We start from the raw sequence: 11,308 nt of genomic DNA, 5'->3' as shown, positions 1-11,308 counted from the left end.
AGATATTCTTGAAGGGAAATACGCCACAAAGTATGATTATCATCGCGAGGGTGACCCAATAAGATTTGGTAAAGGGACTCGACATTGTCGTGAAGCAATTGCTTCACGATATAAAAACAAACTCAAATATTATTTATATTAAGTGACATTTGTGAGGCTTAAACCGATAACCTTTATGCATCAAGTATAGGGCATAAACCATTAGGATTAAACTATGCCATATTGTTATATTCTTATCATTATACTTATGTCTTATGTCTATTTTCATACATGGGAACTCAAGAATGGCCAGCATGCATCACATGTAGCGCATGTGCGCCAAATGGCTATCATACATTGTTAGCCTATGAGTATGATCCAAAGGTAGTGGTGTGAACTGGAAAGGGATAAGCCGAATATTAATAATATATTATAGATAAATAGTATTAAGGAAATGACAGATCTAGATAGTTGTACCAATCCAGATCCACACCGTTTTGTAATCTGTAGCCGGATGAGGCATTGTTTTGTACTACTTACTAGAGGCTTATATAAAGGATCCGGATTGATGTATCTTATACGGAAGTAATGCAAATTGAATTTGTAATTGTCTATATTATTGTCTCGCTTGTTATCCATCTTGTGTACTTGTCGTCCATGCTATAATTCATTATCTTATGCGTGTAATTGAGTGTTGGATACGTTGTAAGTGTTCTGGAAAGGAACCGGATATCGATAAGTGTTTGAGTGAGAATCCTAATCCATATCTCCGACCACCCTTTTGATACGTATTCCGGAAGGGATACCTTGTGTCTCGCTTGTTATCCCATCTTGTGTACTTGTCGTCCATGCTATAATTCATTATCTTATGCATGTAATTGAGTGTTGGATACGTTGTAAGTGTTCTGGAAAGGAACCGGATATCGATAAGTGTTTGAGTGAGAATCCTAATCCATATCTCCGACCACCCTTTTGATACGTATTCCGGAAGGGATACCTTGTGTCTCGCTTGTTATCCCATCTTGTGTACTTGTCGTCCATGCTATAATTCATTATCTTATGCATGTAATTGAGTGTTGGATACGTTGTAAGTGTTCTGGAAAGGAACCGGATATCGATAAGTGTCTGAGTGAGAATCCTAATCCATATCTCCGACCACCCTTTCGATACGTATTCCGGAAGGGATACCTTGTGTCTCGCTTGTTATCCATCTTGTGTACTTGTCGTCCATGCTATAATTCATTATCTTATGCATGTAATTGAGTGTTGGATACGTTGTAAGTGTTCTGGAAAGGAACCGGATATCGATAAGTGTCTGAGTGAGAATCCTAATCCATATCTCTGACCACCCTTTCGATACGTATTCTGGAAGGGATACCTTGTGTCTCGCTTGTTATCCCATCTTGTGTACTTGTCGTCCATGCTATAATTCATTATCTTATGCATGTAATTGAGTGTTGGTTCTGGAAAGGAACTGGATATCGATAAGGGTCTGAGTGAGAATCCTAATCCATATCTCCGACCACCCTTTCGATACGTATTCTGGAAGGGATACCTTGTGTCTCGCTTGTTATCCATCTTGTGTACTTGTCGTCCATGCTATAATTCATTATCTTATGCATGTAATTGAGTGTTGGATATGTTGTAAGTGTTCTGGAAAGGAACCGGATATCGATAAGTGTCTGAGTGAGAATCCTAATCCATATCTCCGACCACCCTTTCGATACGTATTCCGGAAGGGATACCTTGTGTTAGCGGCCACCTAGCGGCCAAGTCCAGCCCAGGAGTAACATAGTTTTCACAATCACGATGGGGTCGATGAATGGCAGAAATAGAGATCGAGCGGCTCCAGGAGGAACTCCGACAACAAAAAGATCGGGACAATCAGTTGTGGGCACAAGCCAACCGACGACTAAAAGAAAAATCAGAGAACTTTGACAAGCTGTATCGGGAGCACAAGGAGCTCGAGAAAGAATATGACTGGCAACGAGAAAAACTTAAAGAGACCCGGGCATAGGTAAAAGAGAAATCGGGGGCGTTGATAGCACATGAACGACTGCTGACGAAAACAACGATGAAGTTGTTGGAGGAAGCGGCGAAAGAAAGGATGGAGTTGTTGTTGGAACATAATCAAGTGGTTGAACGATCGAAGGTTGTATTGGATAAGGTGTAGAAAACCTACCAAACCCGGATCATGGATTATGAAGTGCAAGCAACAGTAGCGGCAACACTAATCAAGCACTTGAAGAAGGAAAAAGAGGCCACGGAGGACCAGGTCAAAATGGGCATCAAACATATTTGGATGATTGTCGGAGTTTGGAGGGACCGAATGAAAACGAAAATAGACGATTGTTCCGTGGCGGTCTGGAATCAGTGGTCAAAGCAGGCGGCTAAGCTCCAAGTTCTCCGGATAGATGCCGAAAACCGGAAGAAAGCTGGCGACAACTTCTACAAGATGGACGAAGAGAGTATCATCACCATTCTGGAGGAGTTGTCAGAGGACTTCTATGCACTGGCCGATGCCCAGATAGATGTCGTCCGGAGGTTGTTCGAGGGATTTGAAGATGATCCACTGCATGTGACACTGCAAGTTGGAGGGCCATGAGTAGGAGTGACGGTAGAAGGAAGCAGAGGAAAGAACAGAACAAACAAATCTTAGTGATTAAGACTGACAAGCAGAGCCGAAGACCTCGACACAGCAACAATTGGATCTAGAACCAAAGACTCAGAGGATGGAACAACCAAAGTTACAAGAGGAATAGATAGAGACAACGAGAGCTAAGCCTTGGCCAGAGTCACAAGTGAAGTAGTTGTAGCCAAAGATGCAGTAGACGGGGAGTGAAGAAGAGTGGCTTGAATCGTTGGACCAAAGCATATCGGACATACTCGACGAGGAGTGAGGGAGTTGACCCATGGGTTTGACGTGCAATGCATTGTCCCAAGGGCATTCCATGTGTTGGCCTATGAGAAGTATGATCCGGAGGTGGAGGTGTGAACTGGAAAGGGATAAGCCGAATATTAATAATATATTATAGATAAATATTGTCTCGCTTGTTATCCATCTTGTGTACTTGTCGCCCGTGCTATAATTCATTATCTTACGTGTGTAATTGAGTGTCGGATATGTTATATGTGTTCTGGAAAGGAACCAGATATTGATAAGTATCTAAGCGAGAGTCCCAATCCATATCTCCGGCCACCCTTTGGATAAGTATTCCAGAAAGGGATACCTTGTGTTAGCGGCTAAGTCTAGCCCAGGAGTGACATACATCACATGCATCACATGCATGTCATGCACCCTCACATATATCATATGCATGTGACTCGTGAGCACCAATATAAAGAGGGGGAAGGGAAGCATATAGGCATCGATTAGAGAATCAGTGAATCATCAAAATAATCAAGATATCCTACCAATGAAGTCTTTCATCTTTGAAAATTGAGAAGTCAAGGGTTAGAATTGGAGTTTAACAACAAGTATCATCTTTGTGATCGAGCATTGTTACTTTGGTAAAATAGACTTGTGTTTTCAATATAATAAAGCTTGTTCTTATCATATTCTCTTGTTTCTTGAATCATACACTATCTCTATAACCTATCTATGCTCGTCTCTCTTGCTTTTTGTCACGAACTCTCCTTGTGCAAAACCTCGGCGATTCGACGCTTCGGGCACGAACTGTACGACAACGGAGCAATTTATCAAAGCATTGTGTTTCATGTAAATGTGAGACAAAATGACGGTGTTAACTGTGAAATCATAACAATTTATATATGTGGTCATCATATCAGACATGTCCTAAGATCCCGTCATAATATCTATCGTTTTCCTATACATCCGAATGTTACAAGAAATTATTGCATGGATGATTTTTTTTATGTTGGTTGTGCAAGGCATATTGTCAATGTGAACATTAGGAAAGAATATTTCCACAGGTCTAAGGCTACTATATTAGAACAAGTGTATTATAGGTCTATCTTCAACCCTCTATCATCTTTATTAAGAATCGGCAACGGTTCGATTTAGGCTTAGCCGGTTTGGCCTTATCCAAGCCAAACCAGTTAAGCCTAAACCATTTTGGGGTTCTCAAACCTATACCAAACCAAACCAAATCGATCCCTAAACCGGTTTAGGCTAAACCGGTTTGGGACAAAAAAGCTTTAGAGGTGTGAAGAAACCCAAAAAACACCACTACCACTTCTACTCTTCTTCTCCTCATCATAACTCTCACCCCTTGGCATGCCCCCCATCCCTATCCTTCTCCAAATTTGACATGTATATAATAGCAAGGAGGAGGTCCACTATGCAGGCTCCCTCTCCCTCTAACACCAAGTCATTTAGAACAGGTAATATGTCACATTTCTTTATTGATAAATACATGAGATGTCAAGAATTACAACTTTTTAACAAACTTTCAAGAATGTATCACGCATGCGCACATGACTTTTTAAAACATCAATAAAAAACATAGTTAATATTATGAAAATTTCAAATTTAACCTATATTTTCTCAATTCATACACATATTTAGCCAGACATTCGCTTGGATTACGAGAATGCTTTCAACTATCATTGCAATATGGTTCATTTTACATAATGTTGAATTTGAATCCAATTGAACAATTTTAGAAACACAATTTTAATGCCATATTTCTCTTTAACTCCTATAAAGCTTGTTATATTAAATGAGAAAATTGCATTTTTGGGTATAATTAGACACATATTCACAAGTGAATATCAAATTATATACCTCACATGCCCAAAAACTTCTACGAACATTACATCCCAATCATATATGAAAAACCTAAATGTAAGATCAAGTGAGCAACAACGTTGACTTAATATTATTCTGTACACTCGAAACTAAATAACCAAGATTAAAGAGCTCAGAAATCCTAGAACAAAGCTAAATTCAATTAATATATTAATAAAGAAACAATTATAACCAAACATTTGTCATGCAATCGATAAGTTCATCATCATCTATTCAATAAAAATTATACTTAACAACCACACACTTTGCGAGTCATCCAATACAAATATATGATAGATAATTGAAGTTTGCAAACCAATCAGATAGTGTAAAGAAATGGTACTCAAACAAAATAATCTTATATTCCAAAACAAGTTTAGTGTTACAACTTTATAGTTACAAATTCAAACTAATATACAATCACTCCATTAGGAGGTCTAGAACAGGCTGCTCTCCAAGATCAGTTGACAATGGTGTTGCATCGACATGTTCTGTCTCCTCAGTTGAATCTTGTATATGATCAGAACCCGGTGCATCTTCAAAGTCGACAAGGTCACCTCGTTCCTCGTCTACAGGTTCCATCGGCTCTCTGGAGACCATTTAAAACATCTATGTTTCATTGATATGCTTTGCCCCAACCTCTTGGTCTTGGTCGGGACAATCCCAGATGCCTTGGATCCTCATCTTAATAAAATTGACTTGGTCGGGGTCCTTTTCTAATGCGACGCAGTTCCTAAACAGTTTAAGAGCACATGCAGTCGGTGTTCCTAAAACAATCACACATTCAAACGTAAGAAAACAGGACAAGAAATAATATTTCATTTAAAAAAAATTTGATGAAACTTATGAGATTACATGTTCCAGAAAATAAGTCAAGAACCCAATCATCAGGGTTCGAGAACAACTCGACCAATCGATTAATCAATCGTTGGGGCTTTTGATAAGGGTTTACTAAACTCTTATCGCCAGACACATGGCGCAATTTCCTCGTTACAGCTGGGCACATGATATAGTTGACAACGTTGTCATGCCTTTCGACGCCAGATCGTTGTGTGAGTCGGGTGGGAACCACTGGGGTTTTGGACTAGGAGGAAGAAGAATTTGAGACGAGTCTAATTATGAATAGATTATATAAACGAGAGATAGAAACTTGCAAATCCCACAAGTATAGTTGTTTTAGTTTATCTTAATCGTAGTAATAAATTGAAATAGTTTAGAATAGATTAGAGTAGATTGAGAAAAGAGATCAAACCTTGTGAATTCCACAAGTATTATATTAATCAATATTTATGTAAGAATATGAATTTAGATTGAAAGAGAAGGATATAGAAATCTCGTGAATCTCACGAATATATTTTATTAATTGGTGTCTTTTAGAAAATATATCCAATTTCCAAATATTTCACCCCCCCTATTACATTGTGCTCCCCATCCTTATATAATGATGAAAGAGTCTTAGCAATCCATGTTTTTTCTATCAATAGACTATATGCTTTATCTAACATACTTTTTCTGAAGTAATCATGTTTTTTCTAACTTGATGCGTTTTTATTGACTATAGTGTTCATGCACGCTAGATGTGCATGTGTAGCTTTTTCTTTTATCATGTGTTTTCTTCTAACTAAAGTTTATCCTAGTGTGCACTTAACTTTCTATGTGGGACATCTACTTTTTTAACACTAATGATATGTTAGTGTAATGGTAAAGCTTCACATTATGTACATGGAGGTACAAGGTTTGAATCTTGCCCTATGCATGTATGACATATTTTAACATTTTCTTCATATTTATTGAATCGGTTATTTTATACGTTTTTCACGTAGTGTACGAAATACACTACGACAACGTTCCGCTCATTAACATGTGCTCGAGCCTTCTTCTTAGAAATTGTGTCGTAGTAGCCCACACACATGTGCTCCACAACGCTCACCATTCGATCACCTGGGGTACAAGTTATGTTCATTTTAACCCTATTGTATAATGGAATTGAAACAAGTTAATAAATATACATAGTAAGCAACATAGAATCCATACATTAAATATATAGTAACATAATGCTAACCAATGCATATGTTCGGTGGCATGGCATCTCGACTTCAATGTAGTCGTGACCGATAACGCCTAACCCATACTGTGAAATATAACAATACTCCATAATGGTGCTAAGGTCAGCTCCGCGAAGTCCTTAACCATCTTCTCTATTTGTGGATATTTGTATGGCACATCGTCGTATATCGAGCCTGATATTTTGAAGCCATACGGTATATCCACGACGAGCAGTGTATAATGTCTCTTCTTGGGTAATATGTCAAGCATATTACCCACATCACCATTATATACACAATAATACAATTGTCGGAAAGGATCACTCTTGTGCAAAAAGCTTTTGACGGTATCTGAGTCCTCAGGCACCTCGAGCTCCTTTCCATTTGTCATACGTTTCTCGTATTTAGCTCGTTCCAAATGGGTGATGAAGGCGTTAGGTATGCCTTCATCGTTGTCACTATTCTTCTTTGAACGAGGTGGTTTCTGTAATAATAAATTTTGTAAGAAGAAACCCATTATCCAAAAATCAATTAATATTTGTATCTAGAACATACATACCCATTCTCTAAACACGATAAAGAATTCTTCAAGAGCCTTGTAAGATGATGTTTTTGGGCAAGATTGCTCCACTTCTTCCCATGTAGGCAGGGAATTTTTTTTCATCATTAGCTCTTGAATCTTCATACACACCTTATGGCTAAAAAACAAAAGAAAATGAAATTAGAAAAAAGAACAAATCAACAAAGCAATCAAATCAAAATGATACATGGACATAGATGACTCACTTTTGAAACTCTGTGACCATTTCGTCAACGCTAAACTCCTTGGCTGCCACTCTTGATAATATAGATATAAATAATCTGTCATCCTTAATTCCTTGCGGAGTCCGCCATGGAAGTAGCTTCATATCTTCGGCTAACTCTTCAATTACTAAGTCACTTTTATGTGACTTAGATTTCATCTCCACCTATGGGTCGAGCTTAGCCTTCTTTGATTTTTGACCCTTTATTTCTTTACGCTCCCACATACTAAAAATGCGATCTTGGAGGTCCCACACCTCCCTTGCTCTAAAGGCAAGTTGAAACCATGAGTCATATTTTCTCAGGCCTTCAAACTTGGTGCTTTCGTCAATTGCTATCCCCACTTCAAGCAGACATTGTCGTCGCAATCCAGGATGCAGACGAGGACCAAATTTTTGCAACGCATCAAGGTACTCGTGATGGAAGAACCTGATGTGCTCGATACATGACATCTTTTGTCTATAGTCATTATCGTTGTTATGATCCCAAGCTAACAACTTGGCTTCTTCATGTGTAAGGCATGCATACACTCTGCAGTACATTCTGTATACTTGAAGAAAGGGGTAAGAGGATACACCTTGACTAGTTGACGTCGGGCTTCAACAGAGTGGGGTCCTCCAATCACATAGTATGTGTAGTCATCTGTCGAACTGTACTTGAAGTCAACAACAGTAGGGCATTGATCTAGGACGACCATTACTAAGAATGGCACTAAGTTGCATGTGGATTAATCTTCATTTTTCTTTTTAAGTTCTGCACATGCACTGAATGTGGCTCTCTAATTTCTAGAGCCCGTCTTCCTGTCTCCGGATCGATGGGTGGCCATTGAATAGAGCATATTGGTAAGTGAAATAATTGTCCTTTACGGACAAGCATCATCTTTACAATATTTTCTCTGTTCTAGTTCTGCTCTGAGGTGAGTATCCCCGATGAAATGTGCCCCCCTAGAGGAATAACTTCGAGCTCAGCTTCTTCCTCCTCATCTTCTATGAACTCAAGGACCTTTGGCCCGTCCTCTTCTGGTTGCTGCCTTTTCTTGTACTTCTTATGTTCCGGTTTGGACTTCTTGGCAGATTTTGGTGGGGTTGTTGCTTGTGTGATCATCAACTCTCCCTTAATGTGCGGGCACAAAGCAACAATCAAGTTGTTTTTTGTCTGAACATCCTTTTTTAGGGCTTTAGGGTGGCAGGAGTCAGTTATGAAATTACGTTCATCGATCTTGACTATGCGAAACCCCACCGAGCTATCAACATCAAAGAAGAGGTTCAATGAGTCGTTGTCTTCATATTCGATGTTCCGTACATAGCCGTAGGTCAATGTCTTTCCCACCTGCAACTCGCCTTCACCTTCAGACTTTGCAAGAATAAGAAGGAGGTCCCCTTCTTCCTCGGTGAAGATCAGTGTCCACTCCACATCGAGGTAGCTCTTCAGGTGAGGCTCCCCACTCTTTTCACCTAAAATCTTCGGTGTGTTACCGACAAAAGACTTTGAAGTGTCGTCACCTCCTGACTCGATAAATGTTTTGTAAGAATCAGCCTTCATCATGGTGTTAGAAGGTCTTTTTGTTGGTGATGGAATTTTTAGTTTGAAGGACAACACCTTCTGTCGTGGCTCACTGAAAACAACAAGTCATGACACAAGGATATAACAATAATGTTAATAATAAACAATATAGATCTCTTAACTAAGGTAAAAATTAGCAAAAATCATACGTTTTTTATAGAATGTTACATATAAAACTTGAAGAAATAGACCAAAAAACAGCAAAAATTTGACCAAATCTAATCAATTGATCATGAAAAGCCCATTTTTCAACGATAACTCGATGCAGTGCATTGAGTTCTTGAAAGAAGTGTCCCTTTCAACGGGAACTTGATGTAGCGCATCGAGTTCTCTTTGAAAGGGATACACCTCGATTATGGAAGCAAAAACTGAATAAAACAAAAAAGAATCTTTAAGGAATCTTTTTGGAATCTAAAATGTTGGGTTGGAAAACATACCTGGCAATTTTCTTTCCCTTGTTCATGTTGATGTCAGAGATGTTTACTTGACTGGGGAGGTGAAAACTCGACGATTTCGGTTGCTGTCTTGTGCTCATGTGCTCTTCTTCTGCTTGAACGTGATAATGAGAAATAGAAGAATACTTCCCTTGATATAATTTTTATTTTGTATTTTCAAAATTAATTTTTTTAAAAGTATTTTTATTTATTTCAAAAAAAATAAAAAATATGTTTTTGGACATGGTGCTTATTATAGAACCAAGCTTGTGCCTATTTTGGACGTTATTGGTGTTACTTAGCCTTGAGCAAAATGTCCTCAAAGTCGAGTGAAAATTCTCTGTTTTCTATTGAGCATGTTATATTATCTGATAACTCCTTATTCTCAATCGAGGAATATAGCCATGTTAATAATAAAAGGTGCCATGTTAAGACCAACGACAATGAAGAGCAAAGCTCGACGTCAATTTTTTCGATAGAGCCATTAAACTTAGGTAAAACAAGATATATTAAAGTAGATACAACTCATGTCGAGTCTAGTTTATCAAATGCTAACGAAGACTGTGTCAATAAGCCTCTAAATTTTCAAAGAGTTCCTCGACAAGTGAGTGTTAAACGATATAATTTTTTGTGTTCGGATCGACAAATTTCAATTGACATATGCAAGGTATGATGTGGGAGCCTTTGTCTATCAAAATTTGGAAAGGCAAACTTGGGGGCGTTGCGACAAAAGTATTTGTCTCTCAATGGCGACGAACAAGATACATTCTTGATTGCCAATATGCAACTTGTTAAGGACCATTTGGTAGTGTCGTGTTCTCAACAGGTGGAATATTACCTTTCACTTACTACGAAGAGTTGTCATGTTGCTTTTAAAATTGCTTATAGCATCGGGAACATGAGGCTACGGAGAATTCAACATCGATTACTAAAGGGGTGGTGGGTGCCTTTCAACAATAGAGAATCTTCATGTAAGAGCATGATTGGGCGACATGCAATTAGATGGATGAAGATTTATTTCTCGAAGTAATGTGATGTTATGCCCACCATTGGAAGGTTACATTTGTTAGATAACTTCATTCATCGTGAGGTATACCAAGCCTATAAGGATGACATGTTATTGGAAAGTGTACCTTATATACAATATCGACATTTTAATCGTTTATGGAGATTGAAGTTTAACAATGTGGTCATACCCCGCTGGTTTGATAGGTGCATCCCTTTTCTTTCTCGCAGGGACTCTATACGATCATACTCGTACTCTTTTTTTGGATCAACTAGGAGGAATGGCAATTTAGCAGAAAAGAAAAAAAACTATTGCCTTTTTTCAGAAAGAGGAAAACTAGCATTTCTTGCTTACAACGCTTGTTGTGCAATGCAAGATGCCCACCAAAATTCGGTGGGTTGATCATTGGAGCTTTTCCAGAAGACACTTCGGAGGATTCGATTGAAAATGGAAAAGAATAGCTTGAGGGAGCGGCGAGAGAGACTGAGAGAGAGAATACAAAAAACTCAATTCAAAAGTAATACTCAGTCTATACATAGGATGTGCTCAGTGAGCACTTTTATACAAGCCCTGACTATCGGGCTGACACAAGTACTGACAGTACTTGAATGCTCATAAATGAGCCTACTACACTAACTCCCAAAATTATTCCTTACGAGGAATACCATACTAATGGCCTTCCGGTTTACGCACCGATACAGCCACCTTATGTGTACTGTTTTATGCACCC

The sequence above is a fragment of the Azolla caroliniana genome, unplaced genomic scaffold (assembly GCF_043228905.1).
Source record: "Azolla caroliniana isolate FFs.n. ecotype wild unplaced genomic scaffold, voAzoCaro1.0.p SCAF_1, whole genome shotgun sequence".
NCBI classification, from domain to species: domain Eukaryota; kingdom Viridiplantae; phylum Streptophyta; class Polypodiopsida; order Salviniales; family Salviniaceae; genus Azolla; species Azolla caroliniana.
The sequence above is the reverse complement of the archived record's forward strand: the minus strand, read 5'-3'. Positions refer to the sequence as shown.